This window comes from Pan troglodytes, chromosome 12 (genome assembly GCF_028858775.2).
Source record: "Pan troglodytes isolate AG18354 chromosome 12, NHGRI_mPanTro3-v2.0_pri, whole genome shotgun sequence".
In the NCBI taxonomy this organism is placed as follows: domain Eukaryota; kingdom Metazoa; phylum Chordata; class Mammalia; order Primates; family Hominidae; genus Pan; species Pan troglodytes.
The window spans coordinates 89,383,360-89,398,167 of NC_072410.2; the positions used below are offsets into that span (position 1 = coordinate 89,383,360).

Genomic DNA, 14,808 nt, shown 5'->3' on the forward strand with positions numbered 1-14,808 from the left:
ACTCCTCTCTGGACTATGTATGGCTTTTAAAAAAATAACTTTTACTTAAAAGAAGAAGATGACTGTGAAAAACACAGCCATCTCAATCCACAGAGACAACTTCAAGAGAAACCAAACCTGCTGACACCTTGATTTTGAGCTTCAGCCTCCAGGATAGTGAAAAATAAATTTCTCTTGTTTAAGCCAAAAAAAACCCCACTTTTATTGATTTGTATGTGTGTAATTTCAAAAATCATATATGTTTATCATAAAAAAACTTTTAAAGTATAGAAAAGTACAAAGGAGAAAAATAAGATCAATTTTAATTACATCTTTTATAACATTATTTTGGCATATATGTGTGATAATCTGCAGATGGCCTCCCAAGATCCTTACATATCCTCATGTAGTCCTTGCTCATGCTGAATCAGGACTGACCCTGTGTGACCAATAGGATACATGAAAAGTGATGACGTATGACTTCCAAGGCAAGGTCATAAAAAACCTTGCATCTTTCATCTTGGTTTCTTGAATCTCTCACTCTGAAAGAAGCCAGTCAGATGCCACCTTATAAGGGTATTCAATAAGCCCCATGGAGAAGTCCACGAAGAAAGGAACTGAAGTCTCAGCTAACAGCCAGCACCAACATGCCAGCCATATAAGTGAGCCACCTCAAAAGCAGACCTCAGCAAGATGGTGGAATAGTTTTTTTCAGCACATATGCCCTTACAGAAACACCAATTTGAACAACTATCCATGCATGAATGTACTTTCTCAAGAACTAAAGAATCCCAGTTGAGATCAAAAACCCTTTGATCTCATCTTAATGGGGTTTCAAAAGGAAACAAAGGTAGATAATGTGTGTGTTAAGCCCGTCTTCAGCTGGAAGCTCAAAATCTTTATAATACACTCATTGCTTTTTAAAATATTCTTAATCCATTTTGATGTCTCTGGCCCTTGGGGCCCAAATACTGCCATGCCTACCCCAGTACAGAAATAAGAAAAGACACATTGAAGAGGGCGAGAAAGAGCGTCATATTACTCATATCATCCCTCCCCCAAGGGGTGCACAGCACAGAGAAAGATACCTTCCCTGTGGGGGAAGGAGAGTGAACTGAACACCCTACTTTGCTATGGACCACAGCATCGGGCCCAGTTCAGTGAAATCCAGTGCCAGAGCAGCCCTCATGATCCCAGGCTCTAGGCTAGCACCTGTGGATAAGGGCATCCAGGGCTACCCTAATGCTGGGCCAGCCCCTATGGCCCCAGGCTGCAAGCAGGCCTCTATAGCATCAGGCTTCAGCTCCATTCAAGCACCACACCAATACAACAGCACTAGGCTCTACACCCAGAGGCATGTCTGCCACAGCAGCTCAACCTCTAGGCCAACCCCTGCAGACACAGGCTTTAGGCAAGTCCCAGTAACCAGGCTAGCCCTTGTGTGGACTCAGGCTCCAGGCCCATCCTAGAACAAAGTGGGCCTCTATGAACTCAGGCTCAAGGTCCATCTTATGGACAGGTTGGCCCCCATGAACCTAGACTTCAGGCCAGCCCCTGCAAACACAGGATCCAGATTCACTCCCATGAACCCAGAATCGAGGTCCACCCCAGGAGATCCAAGCTCCAGGCCTTCCTGCCTGCTGACTCAGGCACCAAGGCAACTTGCCTGAGAACACAGGAGCAAGCTTGCCCTCAGATTCCACCAAACGACCCACCCAGAATCTCTAGATAGACTGACTGGTGAGAGCTTTCCAAAGCCAATATGTAAAAGGTAGAACAGGTGCTTACTTCTTCATATGCATAGACATCAATATATAGCCACATAGATAGTGAACAATAAGGGAAACACCACCACCAAACAACAAAATTAAGTAACTGACCCTAAATAAATGGAGATCTATGAACCGCCTGTCAGAGAATTCAAAATAATCATCTTAACAGAGCTCAGTGAGCTATAAGAGAATACAGATAACTAAATCAAATCATGAAAACAATATGAAAGCAAAATAGGGGATTCGATGAGGGTATAGAAACCATAAAAAAGAACAAGGCAGAAATTCTGTATCTAAAGAACATAGTGATGGAAGTGAAAATTCCATAGAGCGCTTCAACAGTAGCCTCAATCAAGCAGAAAAAAGAATCAGTGAGCTCAAAGACAGATCATTTGAAATATTCAGCCAGAGAAACAACAACAACAACAAAGAAGTAGTAAGAATGAAAAAAGCCTATAGGATTTATGAAACAATATCAAGCAATCCAATATATACATTAGGGGATTCACAAAAGTAGCAAAGAAAGAAAAAAGAGCAGAATGCTTAGGTAAAGAAATAATGATAAGAAACTTCCCAAATCTGGAGAGGCAAGTGAGCATCCAGATCTATGAAGCCCAAATAGCCCCAAGCAGATTAAATATAGAGATCTTCACCAAGACACATTACAATCAAATTCTCAAAAGACAAAGAAAAAACTTTGAAAGCAGCAGTAAATGAAATCAAACCCTCATGTTACATAAAAAATGAACTTAAAATAGATTAAAACTTAAACTCAAAATAGATTAAAAACTTAAACTTAACACCTGAAAACTATAAAACTACTACAAGAAAAGATAGGGGAATATCTTCTTGTCATTGATCTGGGCAATGATTTCTTAGATATGACTCCAAAAGCACAGGCAACAAAAGTAAACACAGAGAGTTGAGATTGCATCAAACAAAAATGCTTCTGCACAGCAAATAATCAACAGAATGTAGAGACAGCCTGTGGGATGGCAGAAAATATTTGCAAACTATGTATTATATCTGATAAGGGACCAATATCCAAAATATGTAAGGAACTCAAAGCAACTCAATAGCAATAAAACAAATAATTCAAATTTTAAAATGGATAAAGGACCTGAAGAGGTATTTCTCAAAAGAAGAAATACAAATGGCCAATATGTATATGAAAAAATGCTCAGCTGGGCACGGTGGCTCACACCTGTAATCCCAGCACTTTGGGAGGCTGAGGCAGGCAGATCACGAGGTCAGGAGTTGGAGACCATCCTGGTCAGGAGATCGAGACCATCCTGGCTAATACGGTGAAGCCCCGTCTCTACTAAAAATACAAAAACAAAATTAGCCAGGCGTGGTGGCAGGCGCCTGTAGTCCCAGCTACTCAGGAGGCTGAGGCAGGAGAATGCTGTGAACCTGGCAGGTGGAGTTTGCAGTGAGCCAAGATCGTGCCACTACACTCCAGCCTGGGCAAATGAGCAAGACTCTGTTTCAAAAAAAAAAAAAGAAAAAGAAAAAGAAAGAAAAGAAAAAAGAAAAAAACATTTAAAATAGAACTATCATATACTTCAGCAATTCCACTTCTGAGTATTTATCCAAAGAAAATGAAATCAGCATGTCAAAGAGATACCTACACTCCATGTTCATTGTGGCATTATTTATAATAGCCAAGATGTGGAATCAGCCTAAGCATCCATTGACAGTTGAATGGATAAAGAAAATGTGGTATATACAATGGAGTGCTATTTAGCCTTAAAGAATAAGAAAATTCTGTAATTTGCAACAACATGGATAAACCTGGAGACTATTACGGTAAGTGAAATAAGCCAGACACAGAAAGACAAGTTCTGCAGGATCTCATTTTTTGTGAAATCTAAAAAAGGTGAACTCAGTAACAGAGAGTAGAATGAGGGTTGCAAGGGGCTGGGAAGAGGTGAGAATGAGGCGGTTTTGATCAAAGGGTACAAAATTTCAGTTTGACAAGATGTATGAGTTCTGTTGTACAGCATAGTGACTACAGTTAATATTGTATTGTATACTTGAAAATTGCTAAGAGGATGTATCTTAAATGTTCTCACCACAAAAATAATGATTGGTATATGAGGTGATAAGTATGTTAAATAGCTGATTTGATCTTTTTGTAATGTATACATATATCAAAACATCATCTTTTACATCATAAATATATACAATTTTAGTTTGTCAATATCTTAATAAAGCTTGGGGGCTGGAAATAACGATACGAAAAGTAAATCTCTAGTCCCTATTGAGTCTTCCGAAGACTCTAGTCCCAAGTGACAACTGACTGCAACCTCACAAATGAAACTCCTTAATCTGACCTTCTCCTGAATTTCTGGCCCAAAGAAATCATGTGAGGTAATAAATGATCACAGTTGTTTAAAGGCACTTAGTTTTGGAATGATTTGTTACACAGAAATAAGTAATAAAATATCTTTCTTATCTTTACTAAAATGCATAATGGTCAAATATACAAAAGTTTGCATTTTGTATTTGCTATATATCATAAATATTTTCACTGTATTAAATGTTCCTTTTTTTTTTTGGAGACGGAGTCTCATACTATCACCAGGCTGGAGTGCAGTGGTGTAATCTCGGCTCACTGCAACCTCTGCCTCTCAGGTTCAAGCAATTCTCCTGCCTCAGCCTCCCTAGCAGTGGGACTACAGGCACGCACTACCATGCCCAGCTAATTTTTCTATTTTTAGTAGAGATGAGGTTTCACCATGTTGGCCAGAATGGTCTCAATCTCCTGACCTCATGGTCTGCCCCCCTCGGCCTCCCAAAGTGCTGGGATTACAGGCATGAGCCTCCGCGCCCGGCCTAAATATTATTAAATATTCCAATGTCATGAAATATTCTGTTGTATGTCATCAAACATGGTTTTTTCTAGATTCCTGCACAATATTCTATGCTATCTACATAGTATAATGTATTATGTCTTAAAAGTAGATGTCTGAAAAAGTAATGCCTCAATTGCAATGATGAAAGGTTTGTTGAGAAAAAAACATATATGCATATATATGCAAGGTAACTCTACATACTTTGTTAATACTTTCATTCATTCATTCACCAAATTTAAGATTACGAAGTTGGTATGTGTCATGCACCTGATCTTATGTCTGGTAATCTGGGAGAGGTAGAAATGATGAAGACATTGTTTAAGGTCTCAATCACACTTGCACAGCACTTGGCTTTTGTCTAAACCTACCCAAAGCCCCAAACAGAGAGTAATCATGTTATACCTGGTATGCATAATTTGAAAAACATGTCTAATCTCTACCACATGTAAATTTGTGTCCTAATGAATCTCATTACAACAAATGATACAAAATATTACTTAAACATTTATTATATGTAAGGTTATATCTGGTTCCCAGAGGGATTTCTTTAAAATAGGTTTATTGAAACATAATTCACATACCATACAATTCACTGGGTTTTGCTATATTATATAGTTAATTTTTAAATTGTAATAATATATATATACCATAAATTTGCTATTTTGACCATTTTTACATGTACTATTCAGTGGTATTAATGACATTCACAGTGTTGTGCAATCATCACCACTATTTGCAAAACTTTTTTATCACACCAAACAGAAACTTTACAACTATTAAGAAATAACTCTCTATTCTCCCTTTCCCCCCACCCCCAGCCACCTCTAATCTACTTTCTGTTTCTATGAATCTGCATATTGTAGATATTTCACATAAGTGGAATCATATAATATTTGTTCTTTTGTGTCTGGATTATTTCACTTAGCATGATGTTTTCAAGGTACATTCATATTTTAGCATATATGAGAACTTCATTCCTTTTTATGGCTGAATAATTTCCCATTGCATGTCTATGCCACATTTTGATTATCTCTTCATCTGTTGATAGACATGTGGGTTGTGTCTGGTTGTGTCTGCCTTTCAGCTATTATAAATAATGCTGCTAAGAACATTAGTGTACCACAGAGAGATTTTTTTTAAGCACAAAATAAGGCCTAGACATGAAGGAATTTATAATTAGGTTGTTGAAAGAAGAAACTCTTGGAAAGTTAACCACAGAGGCAAATAGTAGTTGAATAAATTAAAGAAACACCACCAGACATGGGATTAAATAGATAAGAAAGTATTTATATAGTATTACAGTATATAAATGTTATAGCATTTCTGAAGAGGGCAAATTCACTCAAGACTGGTGACAGCTTCGTCATCAAATGAGGAAGAAGAAAAATGTTGTTCACTTCATAATTTACAAAGTTTCTGACATCACCGTTTCAGTGGGGTTGAAAACATGTGATCAGATTTTATGTGTTTAAAATCTGAAAGAGAATTGAGAAAATAAAGGTGGTATGTGATGGAATACTCACTGAGAATTTTGGCAGTGAAATCAGAGAATCCAAATGGGTCATCAGAGGGGTGCCGCAGGTTCAGGTAGATTGGGTCTAGTTTCCACGGCAAAGAAGAGATATGGATGTTTTAAAAGAAAATATCCTAGAAACAAAAGAAATTGAGAGAAGACATTGAAGAAGGATGCATTCATTGACCAGAAGGTGAGGAGACAGTTTCAGATAGAAAACACAGACGTGGGCCGGGTGCGGTGGCTCACGCCTGTAATCCCAGGACTTTGGGAGGCCAAGGCGGTCGAATCACTTGATATCAGGAGTTCAAGGCCAATATGGTGAAACCTCGTCTCTACTAATACAAAAAATTAGCCAGGCATGGTGGTGTACGCCTGTAATCACAGGTACTCAGGAGGCTGAGGCAGGAGAATGACTTGAATTCAGGAGGCGAAGGTTGCAGGGAGCCAAGATCGGACCACTGCACTCCAGCCTGGGTGACCGAGTGAAACTCTGTCTCAAAAAAAAAAAGTGTGCACACTCCAAGGTTGGGGCACCTCTTTGAGTAGCATGTGGCACAACTACCCTATGTTTTGTCTTTGTCTTTGTAGTTGTAAAATTTCCGTTTGGTGTGATAAAAAAGTTTTGCAAATACTTTGTCTTTACCAGAGAAACAGCCCTAGTTCCCAGCAGAAGAAATAAGAGAGTGTTCCAGAACGGTCTGTCCCCCTGGCCCAGCCTCCTGTTCCTTGGGCTACATACATAATCTCAACTCATTTGTAGGTCCCTGATTCTCACTGTTTTGTGAAATCAACCAGTGGAACCACTCAACCCAGATTTCTTGACCTTCCCTGAAGGCCCATTCATGCCTGACTTGGTCACTGCTTCCCCCCTTTTTTTTTTTTTTGAGACGGAGTCTCGCTCTGTCGCCCAGGCTGGAGTGTAGGTTCACGCCATTCTCCTGCCTCAGCCTCCCGGGTAGCTGTGACTACAGGCACCCGCCACCAACACCTGGCTAATTTTTTGTATTTTTAGCAGAGACGGGGTTTCACGGCGTTAGCCAGGATGGTTTCCATCTCCTGACCTCGTAATGCACCCGCCTCGGCCTCCCAAAGTGCTGGGATTACAGGCGTGAGCCACCGCACCCGGCCCAGTCCTTCCTCATTTTCTAGTGATATTTTTTTTTTTAATGGTAGTCTCTGCAGGATCCAACAGTTAATGGCACTCACCAAGAGATTTTTCTTTAACTGACTCGGAAATTTGTATGTGCAATTTGAATGTGAAATTGCACACATTCCCTCCCTTCCTTTTCCGCATCCTAGAGGCTGTTGAGGATCATTCCTTGAGGCTCAGTCTCTACTCTTCCTCACCCTTTCTCCCAGGAGAACTGGACAATCATGCACAATTCTCATGTGCCTGCGTATTTAATTCTAACCATTCTCTTCACTTTCCTCTCTTCTACTTCTTAGCCAAGTGTTACTTCACAAAAATCTCACCCTATTTGGGAACCAAAAAAAAAAATCCAAAAAATTTCCAAAAAAAATTGCCCTACTTGGGCCGGGTGTGGGTGGCTCACGCCTGTAATCCCAGCACTTTGGGAGGCCGAGGCGGGTGGATCATGAGGTCAGGAGATCGAGACCATCCTGGCTAACATGGTGAAACCCCATCTCCACTAAAAATACAAAAAAATTAGCCCGGCGTGGTGGCGGGTGCCTGTAGTCCCAGCTACTCGGGAGGCTGAGGCAGGAGAAACGTGAACCCAAGGGGCGGAGCTTGCAGTGAGCCAAGATTGCACCACTGCACTCCAGCCTGGGCGACAGAGCGAGACTCCGTCTCAAAAACAAAACAAACAAACAAACGAACAAAACTACCCTATTTGGGAACCAACAAAAAAGTATGGCTACACATTAACAGCAGCGCTAGTCGTACTTTGTCCTTCAGGAAAAGGCAAGCACAAAGTTTAACAGTAAAATTAGACATAAAAGCCTAAAAAAGGTCTCTTTACCTAAGGGTCACTTAGATAAGGCAGTCCCCTTTAAAAAAAAAGAATTCCATCTACTTCCTCATTTTTCTTTGGTAAATTTGCTTTTCCTCCAATATTAAGACACAAGATAAATATGATTTATCTCTTATGTTTGTCCCTGACTCTAGTACAGCACCTGGCACTTCCTGGATTCTTTACTTGTGTTTGTTGCTTTGAATTCAAGGTGGTTTTGTTGAGCCAGTATATACTTTTTCTGTTTGGTTAATTAACATATTATTAATATATTAATGTGATATAATTATTAGCCTATTAATATGATATAATGTATTAATGTAGAAATAATACATTAATAGTTAGATTTCATTGAATAATTTCAAATGCATACATGTTTAGAATAAATAATATATTATAAATACATTGTAATAATTTCGTTGTAGATATGTGGCATTTTAGGTGCAGTATGCAGTCACTATTTATAACTTTGTTTCTATGGGGAAAATGTAAAGTGAATTCAGAGGGCCAAGAAAATTATTAAAAACAAACTTTTGGACCATTACCAATTTGTAAATCTTGCAATGAATGGTCATTATTTATATATGTCTTTAACTTTTATTTTGATTTCAGAATTTTCTGACTGGTTAAACTCTAGTTTCATAACCAAACCCTCATGGAATAAGACAAGAACCAAAAATATGATCATTCCAGTTGGCTGCAACTCACTGCCAGGATTTCAGAGACCTATGTTTCCAGGTCTCTGCCATTGGTGGGGCCATAAGAACCTACAGTGTCTTCTGATTTTATCCACTTCCACCAGTTCTATTTTTGTATCTCCGTATTTAGCACACAGAAGCTATCTTTATCACCCCAGCTGACTGGCATGAGAGTCCCCAAGGCATAGTAGTTATAGAAGATTATTATAGCATACTTCCTATCCTTCAAATAAGACAATGCAAAATGCAGAAAAGACATCAGCAAGTGGTCACAATGTTGGAAGTATGTGCGTGTGTGCATGTGCACTTGCGTGTGTTTTCATTGCTAAAGATTTATTTCTTTGTACTAAGTTGTAGGCACTATTAGGAGCATAACGTCTATAATGGTTTTTGGAACTCGATTTTAGGCTGTGTAATTGAATCTATCCCTATACCTAAATTCACTTGAAAACATTATGATAAAGTCTTTTACAAGCATATCATCCAGATTTCAAATTTGGATAATGTTTTAAAAAAAAAACTTCTATTGCCCTAATTCTCAACTGAGGAATCCATAGTTACCCAGCCCAGGTGAAGAGCTGAATCATTCTAATAAGCCAAATCTCCAAAACTGCCAGTCCTTGGCTTGCTATTCAACTATTCAATTTTACTTGATATAGAATGTTCAGCTCAATGTTTCAGAATGGAGATGACTGTGAGTACAGAAAAGGTAGCAATATCTCATAGTCTAAATTTCACATTATTTATGTAGCTGTGGGTGGCACCGTAGCTCTTCTGTTTAGATTTGCACTGTCTTATACAGTAGCCACTAGGCACCTGAAGCTATCAACTTGAAATGAGGCTAGTCTGAGTTGAGACATGCAGTAAGCATAAAATACACACTGGGTTTCAATGACTTATTACAAAAAGGGAATATAAAATTTTTATTAGTGGTTTTTTATATTGGGTGCATGTTGAAATGTTATCTTGGATATATTTGGTGAAGTCAACTATATTATTATTATTATTTTAGAAAGGGTCTTGCTATTGCCCATGCTGGAGTGCAGTGAGTGGTGCAGTCATAGTTCACTGCATCCTCGAACTACTGGGCTCAAGCAATCCTCTCACCTCAGTCCCCTGAGTAGCTAGGACTGCAAGGCATGCACCACCATGCCCAGCTAATGTTTAAAATTTTTTTTGTAGAGACAGGGTCTTGCCATGCTGCCCAGGCTGTTCTTGAAATCCTGACCTCAAGCAATCCTCCCACCTTTGCCTCCCAAAACACTGGGATTACAGGTGTAAGGCACTATCCCCCACTCCTTAAACTATGATATTAAAATTCATTTTATCTGTTTCTTTTTATTTTTTAAAATGTGGTCACTAGAAAATGTAAAATGAACTATGTAGGTCACATTGGTGGCTCACATTTTATTTATATTTTATTTTTTATTTTACTTTATTTTTTTAATTTTTTTGAGACAGGGTCTCACTTTGTTGCCCTGGCTGGAGTGCAGTGGTGTGATCATAGCTCACTGTAGACTTGAACAACTGGGCTCAAACAATGTTGCCAACTCAGCCTCCTGAATATCTAGGACTATAAGCACATACCACCATGCCCAGCTTTTTTTTTTTTTTTTTTTTTTTTTAGAGACAGGATCTCACTATGTTGCCCAGGCTGGTCACCGGGGTTCAAGTGATCTTCCAGCCTCTGCCACCCAAATTGTTGGGATTACAGGTATGTATTTCTATAGGACTGTGCCGTAGGGTGTTCCATAATAAATAGTAAAAGCAGTAAGTAGTCTTTAAAACTGGAAGTCAGAGCTGCTGCCGAATTTTACTCCACATCAGGCTAACCAGAGAAGAGTATGACTTGGAGTGATGTAACAGCCCACACATGTTTAGTTTCCCCATCCAAAGAATTCTAGTAATACCCAACAAGACAACTATGAACACAGGCCGCTAAGAGAAATAAATAAATGTTACCACAGCATAATACCTGCCTTACTTAACTGTTTCCTAATTGATAACACATCCCTCATTTTCATCTAAGGGATGTGCCCATTTCATGGCATGGAAACTAGATATTGAATCATTAATTCACTTGTTTTGAGTTTTTGTTGTTTTATTCTCCTGCCCATTGCTATTAAAATGAAGACTAGGGACAATTTAAAAAATAGAAACATGAATTTGCTATTTATAAATGTAATAGAAAGAAACACTTTTAAGATTCTATGTCTGGGCAACAGGGAGTTATTCAGAGGCAAGAAAAGTCACAGCAATATCGCTGTGCATTTTACTAGCTATGTGCACAGGGAGGCGTTCACACTGACCCTGAATATTAATAAACATAAAAAGTTCAGCACCAAATCCCTGTTGTGGGATTACCGGATTACTGAATTAAAAACACATTGGAAGTCATTGCTGCCAGCAAAGAATTGTGTAACTGCTGGTAAAAAAGAAAGAAAAAAAAAAAACAATAGTGATTTCTGTAGGAGAACAAAACAATAATATCTTTGTAATGTTCTGAAATCGCTTCATGAATAAAGCTGAGACGGGCTCCCCTGCATTTCCCAGTTTGATTTGCTGACCATCTTGTCTGCCCATAATTGTTTTCTGCCATTCATTTCCTCCAATTGTCAATTATTACTAAAACAATTATGAAAAAAGCGCATGTCTTTGTTTCCTGTTGCTGATGAATGCAGTGAAGTCATAGAACAGGCCAGTGCATCATAATCTTTTCCATTACAATGGATTATGCTGTCACAAACAGGATATAGCCCTTTACTTGGAGGAGAGGCCGTCAATGGCAATGAATTAGCATGAACATATTGTCAGCCATGACAGCAAGAAATCAGAACAGAGACTTAGCTCTGTACATTTTGAAAACATACTGGGTTTTGTTCCCGATTATAAAAGTAGTACATGCTTATTTATCCTGGAGACAAAGTAGAAAATCAAAATCACCATTACCCCACCAACCAGAAATTTTTTTTCGAGACGTAGTCTCGCTCTGTCACCCAGGCTGGAGTGCAGCGGCGCGATCTTGGCTCACTGCAACCTCCGCCTCTTGGGTTCAAGCAATTCTCCTGGCTTAGCCTCCTGAGTAGCTGGGACTACAGGCACATGCCATCACGCCTGGCTAAGTTTTGTATTTTTAGTAGAGACAGAGTTTCACCATATTGGCCAGGCTAAGAAATTTCTATTGTTAACAGTTGGTGTATGACTTTTTAGCTCTTACTTCTTTTTTCATATGTACATATATATTTTTTAAGCAAATGGGGTCACACTATATATATAATTTTGTAGACTTCTTACATTCACTGAATGTAAGTGTAAATGTTCACTTAACCTTTACTATGAATAGTTTCCAATGTCATTAAATATTATAGTGTAATTTAATGTCTGTATAAAATTTCATATTGTGGAATGTTATTTAATAATTCCCTTTATATTTAGGTTAGTTACAAAATGTATCTGTTATGAATAGAGTCTTTTACACACGCATTATTGTCTGAATTTATGATGTTTTTAAGAATAGATCCCTAAAAGATAGACTTTTTGCTTTTTACTAAAAAATATATTGTGTATTTTGAAGTAAATATTTAGAATCAAAGATCTAGGAAATCTTAATAAAAAGGCACGTATGTGCATTGAAAGTTTAGTAGCCAAACATATGTGCCTGCCTAAAATGGTAAACAGGTGAAGTATTTTTAATGATTAGAAAGTTTAAGATAAATCTAAAACTGTTCTATTCAAAATGCCTTTCAGGCCAACAAGCTGTAAGGGTGTATGTAATTCCATGGAGTCTTCTTCCAGAATTTCCTAGCACAACTAGCCTTCTTGAATTTGCTATTTAGAGATTCCTAAGGAGCTTGCTTCTAGTGCCTGGCTCTGCTGTCTCTGGGCTGAGCGTTGTTTTCTGGTATTGCCACTAGAGAGCAGCCAGGGACAAGGAGAGGAGGTTGACACCTTTGGTCTTTTCTCTTCAGCATAACCTTTTTCTAAAAATTGCACGATCTCATTTATAAGTGGAATATTTTTTGAACCCTAAAACACAGAGATACAGAATGAAACAGTGGCCACTAAGGGTGGGAGGAGGGGGGAAAGGGAAATGGGGACATAAAAGTCAAAGGATACAAAATAGCAGACACTAAACAACAAGTTTGGAGGCCGGGTGCCGTGGCTCACACCTGTAACCGCAGCACTTCAGGAGGCCGAGGCAGGAGGATCACTTGAGGTCAGGAGTTCAAGACCAACTTGGCAACATGGTGAAACCCTGTTTCTACTAAAAAATACAAAAATTAGTGGGTGCAGTGGCGTGTTCCTGCAGTCCTAGCTATTTGGGAGGCCGAGGCACAAGGATCACTTGAGCCCTGGAGGTGGAGGCTGCAGCAAGCCGAGGTTGTGCCACTGCATTCCAGCCTGGGTGATAGAGGGGGACCTTGTCTTGAAGAAGAAAAAAAAAAAAAAAACAAGTTTGGAGATCTAATGTCCAACCTCAAGATGAAATTTAATAAAATTGTATTGTATTCGGGATTTTTGTAAAATAAGTATGTTTTAGCCACACATGTCATACAAAAAAAGTAACTATATGAGATTATAGATTCTTCATCATAATCTTTATTTCACCAGATGACCAAGGGAAAATTTAAAATGAGCCACTAAGGGGAAAAACGATTCAGGAGGTTAATAAATAAGGAAAACCTCTGGGTATAAATGATTTCCATTTTCTCAGAGAGAGTAACCAAAAGATGGAGAATTCTACGAGGGCCATCAAAGTTACGAAGAATAGAAGACCTGGAACCTGGCTAAAAACTGGGTTCTAGCATGAGCAACTGGCGCCCTTAGCTCTTTGCAGATGGAGAGAGTGAATCTAGAGCCAGAGGCTCAACATTCTGTATATGAGTCTCAGTTGTGAGGGCTTTGGCCCCTACACATGGTGGTTCCATTTTCCATCTGCCTCTCATTAATGATGTGATCATGGACATGTTACTTAATCTCTCTGACCTCACTTTTCTCAACTACAAAATGTGGCTGGCAATGGAACCTGCCGACAGATGGTTGCAGAGGCAAAAGGAGATAATGGAGATAAAAGGCTTGACATAGAGTAAGTGCTTAATAAATGTTGTCGTTTTTATTTCCAGTTCTCACCTCCCTCCTAAGCTGTTTTCCATTCTCAGCTGTTCGCTTACTATTTCTATCTGACTATTCCATCATTCCCTCAAATTTCCTGTGTTTGAAACCAAAATCCTCATCCCTCTCACTAACTCCCTGACCTGCTGCTGTCTCTTTGGCCATTTCTTTGAATGGAGCCATAAAACATAACAACCTCTTGAACACATTCTCTCCTCCTAAAACCATACCCAATTAGTTTGCAAAACGCGTCAATTTGTTCTCAGATGTGTCTCCATTGGGCTTCTTTCTCTCTGTCTTCATCAGAACCCAGGCCTCGGCGCCCTGATCTCTCCCCCAGCAAGTTCTGCCTCCAACCGGCAGACCTTATGCACGCCATTTCCCTTTTCAGAACTTCTCATCAGCCCCAGGTGTCTTTAAATTCTTGACTCCTTAGTTCACCATTAAAGTCCCACCACCTTCTGAACCCGCCTCCTCCAGGCACTTCTTTCCTGCTCCATAGGCTCATTCCCTCTGCTGCTGTCAAGCTGGCTGACTCTCAGTTCCCTTGAAGAGTTGCCAGATTTGGGAAATCAGAATACAGGGCCCCCAGCTAAGTGTGAGTTTCTGATAAACAGCAAATACTATTTTCGTATAAGTAGGTCCCATGCACTAAGTCTCATACACAGTCATGCAGTAGGGCACACTTAGACTAAAAAAGTGTTTGTTGTTTATCTGAAATTCACATTGAACTGGGCAACCTGTATTTCATCTGACAGCCCTATTCCTTGGGCGCAGGAAGGCCATTCCTGTCGCTGCTCATGCTCACAGCTCCATTCTTATCTTAGATGTCCTCATCTCCCTCATCCATCAGCTCTCCTCCCGCTTACCAAGACCCAACTCAGCCTCAGGCCTCCATGA

At 39.3% G+C, this 14,808-nt stretch overlaps 1 protein-coding gene across 3 annotated transcripts in view; it reads right to left on the bottom strand.

Moving 5' to 3' along the window:
- The window catches only part of RASGRP3 (RAS guanyl releasing protein 3), a 158,172-nt gene that overhangs the window by 110,077 nt on the left and 33,287 nt on the right, over positions 1-14,808 (bottom strand). For all 3 annotated transcript variants that reach the window (XM_063789996.1, XM_024354294.3, XM_009442280.5), the window contains one exon: positions 6,133-6,256. The gene's annotated coding sequence lies outside the window, so the exon portion shown is untranslated. The remainder of the gene's footprint in view (positions 1-6,132; positions 6,257-14,808) is intronic.